The sequence below is a fragment of the Lissotriton vulgaris genome, chromosome 6 (assembly GCF_964263255.1).
Source record: "Lissotriton vulgaris chromosome 6, aLisVul1.2, whole genome shotgun sequence".
NCBI lineage: Eukaryota > Metazoa > Chordata > Amphibia > Caudata > Salamandridae > Lissotriton > Lissotriton vulgaris.
The window spans coordinates 758,459,778-758,468,108 of NC_141694.1; positions in this window are offsets into that span (position 1 = coordinate 758,459,778).

The window sequence follows — 8,331 nt, forward strand, 5'->3', positions numbered from 1 at the left end:
AGGGGCTTGCCTCTGGGGGGAGGTGGATAGGCCTCTTTGGTCTTACTGTTTTTTTTATAGTATCTCCAGTCTGTTGGAGATCTAGAGTTTTGGGGGGAAGAGGTTTCGGTTTGGTTTTGAGAGGGTCAGCGGGTATTGCTGTCTTTCCCTGTACTTGCTGAGTGGTGTCCTTGGACTCTATTGGAGTCACTTGCGTGCTGATAGGGATCGTGGGAATTTTGCCTGTTAGTGATGGAGTTTTAGATATTAGAAGTGGAGGTGCAGTTTTCTGTGCAATAACTGCCTTGTTGTTATTAGCATTATTGGGAACTGGAGGAGCTAGAGTGCTGCTAGTAGGTTTTTGGTGACTTGTAGGGTTGATAAGTCTGGCAATTTGTTTCTCGATGTTAATCAAGGATCGTTCTATTGGTATTAGTTGGGACTTTATAAGATCCTTGATAGTGACTACCACTTGTGCATTAAGTTCTAGGTGGTTTATATTGCCAGCAGCAGATCCCCTCTCAACAGCATCCAGAGATGCAGCTGCTGCTGAGGGATCATCCATATTAGCAGGTAGGGAGTTAGTAGAACTATTTTTTTGAAGGGTACAGGAGATTTTCTAGACCTTTTACGCTTTGGAGGGCAGTTTTGTTTGTTTTTATCTGTTGGCCTGGTGCTATTTTGTTTAGGAATTGCTCCCTCCCTTGCCCCCTTGTCTGTTATGGTCGGGGAAACTACTAACGTTTGCGAGTCTACCAAGGTTTGCGGGGCCGTTTGGGTGGGGCTAATCACCAAGGTCGGTGTTTTCTCCAGGTCTTCCAAGATATCTTCGCCTAGAGATAGACGAGTGGCAGATAAATCAACACTCATTGGGATGGTATGTATGTCTGCACGAGCTTCATGCAATAGTGGGGCGTTTGATCCTTGCTGGATAGGTGTTTTGGCTAAAGCCAAAAAGCCCATTGAAGATCTTCGCGCCGCGGCGAGGTCCTGGGAAACACGTCTTTCTAAGAGAACAATCCCCTGGTTGATTGCATCATTAGCTTTCGTGATGAATTGATCAATTGGGCCGGTGACCTGGCCCAAGCCTTGGGCCGTCTTGCTCCTGCTACCCCTTGTGGTCATGGTGACACTGTGATTGCACGTTGGTAGGTGGAAATAAAGGAGGTAGCGGAGGAACAGCTACCAGGGTCGATGAGGGATGTCAAAAGGCAGAGTAAAGAGAGTGGGCCCAGACCAGACTTGCACAGGCTTGAACGGGCTTAAACGGGCTCGCCCTTTGCCCGGGCTTCGCCCCGGGCTGCGACCCGCGCGCGTCCCGCGATGCGCGTTAATAACCTTGGTTAAGTCCCTGTAGAGTGAGAGGGGGCGTGGCACTGGGAGGGGGCGCGGCTCACGCGGGAAGAGGCAACAGCTGATGGAATTGAACGCTGAACCTCGCAGTCCCGGGGCCGCGCCTCTTGCCTCCTCTGCGGCCTCGCAGATGTTTTCCTCCTCTCACCGAGGGCACAAGGGCTGGAACACTGGAACAAAGACAAGCTACTCCTGTAGCGGCGGGCAAGAGTTCAAACTGGAAACCTCAGAGCTCGCGGCTCCCGCGAAGCGGGGGCCGAGAGAGGTTATGAGCACCTTGGTGGGGGCGTGGCACTGGGAGGGGGCGCGGCTGACGCGGGAAGAGGCAACAGCTGATGGAATTGAACGCTGAACCTCGCAGTCCCGGGGCCGCGCCTCTCGCCTCTCGCCTCCTCTGCGGCCTCGCAGATGTTTTCCTCCTCTCACCGAGGGCACAAGGGCTGGAACACTGGAACAAAGACAAGCTACTCCTGTAGCGGCGGGCAAGAGTTCAAACTGGAAACCTCAGAGCGAGCGGCAAAGAAATCAATCTTTTTGATGATGTTACAGTCTGAAGTGTACCTTACATGGCTGTTCAGACTGGGCTTTTATTATTAGAGCAGGACCAACAATGATGTACATACATCTGAGACCATATTTATCAAAAATTCATGCAACGCATTCATGCAACGCAACAAGCCACCTTGCTGTGCTGGCCTGCGTTAAAGGGCAGGAATGCTCTGCATTTACCATTATATAGTGCATTTTTGTCCGTTCCTAGCTCTGGCACACTTTTGACTGCCCAGTGCAAGTGCACACACCCTTGTGTCATGTTGCAGAATTCAGCACACTTAGAAAGCGGAAACAACCAGGAGAAATACAAATATTTCTCCTCGTTGTGCTTCCCCTGGGAAGGAGTAGCATTTTGATGCATTCCCATGTTTATCAGTGTTGGTAAATCTGGGAATGCGCCAAAATCTATGGCCGGATGTGTTGGAACGCCCAACCTCCACCTATGGAATGCCTTCAACCAGGGCTTTAAGTAGGCCGGGTCTCAAGGGGTCTGAGCACCGGCAGTTTTTTTCCGGGGTCCTCGAAACGGGTCTCTATCAGGGTCTGTTTTGAGCCCTGACACAGGCGGTCCGTTTATTTCGGACTGCAGTGACAGTCCGGAAAAATGTCAGAGGGCGCAGCCCAATAGAGACCCATTTGGAGACAGCAGGCACTTCGATGTGCGCTGCTCACTTCTCACTACTGGAGAAGTTGCATCATGACGTCATGCCAGGTGAGTTGTAGGGTAAGGGAAATCCTTTAAAGAGTCATTTTCTCTCTGGATTTCCCTTCTCTTTTTGAAACTCGGGAGCAGCAACATTGTGGTAGGGTCACCTGGGCTTTAATTGGAAACTTTGTCAATATTATATACAAGCCATAGTTCCAGCTTATTTATCTTCTGCAACTAATATCCATTGACAAAGCCAATAGTCCTTACTTGTTGTAGGTATGATGTTACTTGTTGCATCACATATCTGGAAGCAATGACAGAAACAGCAAAAAACAAGTCGGGCGGCACACTATGCTAAACACAGATTTTTAGCCTAAGTGTTTTAAAAACACGCCCCTAATTACACTGGCCGCACCCCTTTGAGCGACGCCCCAGTTTTTCATCCCACTTAAAGCCCTGCATTCAACGGTCTGAGTACTCAATACCGGGATTTGCAAGGTGCCTTGCGTTGCTTGATACATTTGACTTAGGGATTGTGCTGCCCTTGTGACACAATTTATTGATTAATCTGGCCCCTGGTCTCTATGTACTGTGGCATAATGGGCGATAAAATGAAAGATTGGGATGGGCTTTGAGCGAATGCTTGCGATTAAATCAAACATTATTTCCATCACCTTCTTCTTTATTGCAATAAGACTATGACCACCATCAGTACCTTGCCCTCAGCCACCAGTGCCCTCACCTACCATCTTACCATCCATCTAGGTATGCTCATTCATCAGTCCTTCATCTGTGCATGTGTTCACTTATCATTAATTATCCATTCATGCATTCGCTCACACATTAATCCATGTAGCCAATCATTCCTACATTCAGGTACCTTTTGAATCATTCTCACATTCACCCTCTTGTCAGTCTGCCCAACTACCCATACAAAATCGCCAAAGCAAGCACTTCATCTGAAAAAACTTTAACAAATATTCCCAAACAATTGGTTTTTACCAATGCTTGTTTGCAAAATGACAAACAATGATTGTATTCATTCTCGCGTTCTTTTCCAAGAGAGAACAGAGGCAAAGGAAATAATAGGAGTGAGAGCACGAGCGTGTTAAGAACGTGTGTTTGTGGCTTCCTCTAACTTCAGGAAGGATTACAATCTAACTTTTAACCCAGTACAAAATCCCATCAGCTCCAGGTGTATTTTGCTGAACAAAAAATTAACTTCAGCACGAAGTTGTATAACTGTGCACTCAAACCACTTTCAAATAAAATGAGCTGGGCATGAAAGTGAACGTTTGAAATACAGGAATAACCAGTGTGACCAGTACTGAGATCCCCTGTGTTTATTATAAAAACAAATGAAAATGAATGCAGAGGCTAACTGAAACTGCAAGTCTTTTTAACTGCAGGGTCGCTGCAGCTCGTGCAGTCCCACGTGCTTCCCTGTTTGTTTACTGGGTTCCAGCTTGTTTGTTTCCCCTTGCAGTTTTTCTGTTATGACCATGTGCTTTTATGCAATAACATTTTACATAAGCTTTAAAACAAAATCCACACAATCATAATAGCACACTTGCACATTGTAACCCACCGGAAACAGCTATATAACTCAGTTCAAGGGGATCTGCCTGAGTTATAAGCTTCAGGTGAAAGCATATAAGGCGGTATGGGGCCTTTGAGAACAACCAGGGTTGGACTGGCCTATAGGGGAACCTGTCCTTACCAGAAGGACTGGTCTAACAGCTCAGTGTGTGAGCTATTCTTTGGCCTGTGGGCTTGCTGGGACCTGGAACTCCTTGCTTCTGCATCTCAGGCAATCACTGTCACTACCTCAATTCAGGAAGACCCTCAAGTCCTGGCTCTTCGACTGAACTGCGGACCCCGCCCCCCCCCCCCCCCCTCCTATTCCCCAGTGTCTTGAAACCCTTATGGGTAATTAGCCACCCTCTACAAGAGCGCTGATTGATTCATTGATTTCTGATCTGATGAACCGGTTTTTATTTACTTCTTATTTTCCTGATACTACCACAAACACTGCTTGTAGCCAGCCCAACTGTTTACAATCTCCTATACCTTGCAAAACAACTATACAACATATCTTTTCTACAGTCGGAGGCACTATTTTAGCTATCTGATTCACAAAAGAGAGCAACTTTTATTTTGACGCTCAGGCCTATTTTCTGTCTCATTCCGACCCTGAGAACAAGTGTATCCTGAAGCAGAGGATGAGCCAACTGAGGGCCTAGTGTTTTAAACTAAACACGTTTATGTTGGAATGTTGAACAGGAGGCAAATATGTTTCTAGCATAAATGGATCTCCGCCACACAATTTTTTTAACAAATAAGTAATTCAATGTCAATTAGAATATTACAAGGGAATATTCAGTCACTCATTTATAATGTTAAATGGTAGTTAAAGGCAGAAACATAATTATGTTATGTTTTTTAATCACCTCCTTCTACACTCTGATTCATTCTCTCAATACAGAGGGCAACATGTACAAAGGAGAAGGGAAAACCAGTCATAGGGCCTGATTTAGAGTTCGGCAGACAGGTATTCCATCTAAAAAATGCCTGATATCCTGTCCGCCTTATTACAAGTCCTACAGGATATAATGCACGTGTAATACTGCAGAAAGGATATTCATCACATTTGCGTCCCATAATCCTGATAGAAAAATGGAGGGGTAGCGGAATACAAACAACAACAGAATTTTCAGTCTCTGACATCAGTGGTATGCAAAATAAGGGAATTTGAACTAGACAACCAAAATCTAACTAAAGAAATTAAGAACAAAAAGGAGTTGATCTATTTTTTACACTTGTCAATTTACTTACAGAAAAGCTAGAAATATGGCAAATAGATCCAGGATCAGGACAAAGTCAATACACTCAATTACAGACGATCTGTCAGACCAGTGACAATGCTCAATGGTAAAGTGAATTGATCAATGGTGCATTATAAAGACAATAATCAAACTTCTACTCTGGGGTTAATTGACACCAGTTGAGGGGAAGGTATGCAGAACATGCTTATATTGAGGTTGTGCCCCTAGAAACAGTGGAAAAATCTGCTTATTTTGAAAGATTCCGAGTGGTGTATGCAACAGGAAGTTAGGTATAATTAGGCTTTCCTGTTTTCAGTTTCTATTTTTGGTAAATTCTGGTGGGGTTTTTTCAGTTTTTTCAATACCTTAAAAAACTGTGATTATCAGTGGTTACACATTTTTGCGCCATTAAAAACAACAGAAACAGTGTTTTTCTGGTGTTTATGGAATTTTAATTATTGCTTGCTTTCTGCTATGATGGTGCATGTGTATAGATATCGTGTGCACAGGGTATATGAGGTCCAAATAAATTGTTACTGCACCAGAATGGACTACAAAGTCAAGAGCATTCTTCATTAACTCTGAAGATTGTAAAGATGCTTTCAGCATACCATCTAGCAAGTGACAAGGATCTCTTAACAGGGAGGCACTTCAGCTCAGGTATCGATTTTGACAGACCATCATATAACTTTTTCACATATGTAGCTGCATGTAAGACCTAAAACATGCTTCTCAACACTGAATCTTTAGCTCAAAGACCACAAAACTGAAAAAAGCAGAAGGAAGAAGGGACAATTTTTTACTGACATCCCTAAACAACAAAACTCATGCAGAATAATGGTATACCAGTCTTTCTTGATGCTACCTTGTATAAGAAAATAACATTGTATTGGCCCCATCAGGAAGAAATACAAATGTCTCTTTCACTCATCTTTTCCTTTCTTTGAATGGCAGTTAGTTTGTAGTTACAAAGGTGTTTTTTCAGTGTTTATATGTTTACACCAGTGATGGCTATTTTCCTTTCGATGGGGTTTTATCAGTTATTATAAGTTTAAACCTAGAACCAGATAGCCTAGGTATAATACAAAGCAATTCATTTAGATGCTAGGAACAGTTAGGAGGAGGGAAAAATGGCCACTGATGCTTTAAGGTTCAAAGAGAGGAGACTACTTTTGGGATCCTCATTTCAAACAATAGCCATGGTAATAGCAAGAAAAATGCTGGAATGCAAATCCTACTTGTTTACAGAAGCCAGCAAATAAACAATTAATTAATGGAATCACCTACCAATAGAAAGCCCAATCATCCCAAAATAATTTCTGTGACTAGTTGTGTTTCGTTCCTGTTTCAGGAATGAATTCATTCTGAAAGTCCAGGCCTTGCTCACAAACCTTTTACTGTAAGCATTTGTGTCTTCTTGCAGTTTAAAGTTTGACTTTATAAAACAAGACTTCATGATTATGTTGGTTGATTTATTTGTTATTTTGTAGAGCGCCTGAATCACCCTCGGAGGGGTATCTCTGCGCTATGGACGTGCAGCAGTAGACCCAAAGAGGGAACAGATTAGAATAGTACAGTTTTGAGGAGGCTTCTAAATTGAAGGTGGTCAGGGCATTGTCACAGGTGGGTGGGGAGCTGGTTCCAATAAAGGGGGGAAAGGTGGAAGAAAACTTTCCTACCCATTCTTGATTTTTTGAACCAAGGAAAAAGGAGAAGAGATTTAGGGCCATATGTATCAAGCCCAAATGCGTTCGCAAACGCTGAAATTCGCAAAATTTCAGCATTTGCGAATGCATTTTCGCAAAATGGTATGTATCACACAAATCTGCATGCAAAATAAGGAATAGCAAAATTTGCGATTCCTTATTTTGCGATTGCATTTAAGGAATCACAAATTCTGCGATTCCTGAAATGCAATGTAAGAAGCCCAAAAAATTTGCAAAATGTCCTTAAGGAATCGCAAATTACCACCAACTTCTAGTTGGTGGTAAGTTGCGAATTCCTTTAAAAATACACATTTTTGCATTTTTCAAAGTTCAAATAACAAAGGAGCAAAGAGGGAAAAAAAATCGGAAAGGGTCGCCCTCCACTCATAAACTCTATAACAAATAAAGACCCAGTCCAAACGCGTGCTGTTATAACAGTGACAACAAGGGGGGTGTATATACTGGAACCCTACTCCCCACTACACTCTCATACACTTTATAAGGAGGTACTGCACTGTAGCTACGCTTAACTTAAAACACCTGTTCTCCCGGGCAACACCTCAGAACATCCCCTCACGATGAGCCAACAACAGGTTGGTCACATACGTCCACTCCACAAATAGACGTTCCTCATAGACGTGAAAAAATATGTGCGAGAAGCAAATGACCCCTCACGGAAACACCACCATCGGGGTAACTGGTATGAAATTTCCAGACAGGCCCCTGTCTCATCATCGGTGGTCACCTGCTTCTCAAAGAAAAGTGAGAGGAAAGAAAAAGAGTGTCCAAAACAAACAACATATAAAGTGACAAATGGTGAAGAGCAGAAAATTCTGCTGGTGACAAACAAACACAAATCACAGAGTGCTTAAAAACACACACTAAACACCAGTCCCTTAACCAATTTTATTCATAGGGCGGTGATAGTGTGCTCTTTAATGCTAAAAAGGCTGGTAGCTAATCATGCATACCATTACCTACTGCCAGTGCCGACATTTTTCACTGCTATATTACCTTTAGCAGTTTCATCAGGGCTGCACTCAATTGCTGCCACTTCACTCTTATGGACACTAGTTCTAAAAAATGCAAGAGTCAGCCACGCTACTCATACCGGCTGCTCAGGTCCCTACAAGGTCTTGGGTACTGCTAACCTGGAAGTATCCCTCGATCCTTGGGCTATTTTGCAATCGTCAACCGACTAGGAAGGCACCTTGGCTCTCACTTTTCTTTGAGAAGCAGGTGACCACCGATGATGAGACAGGGGCCT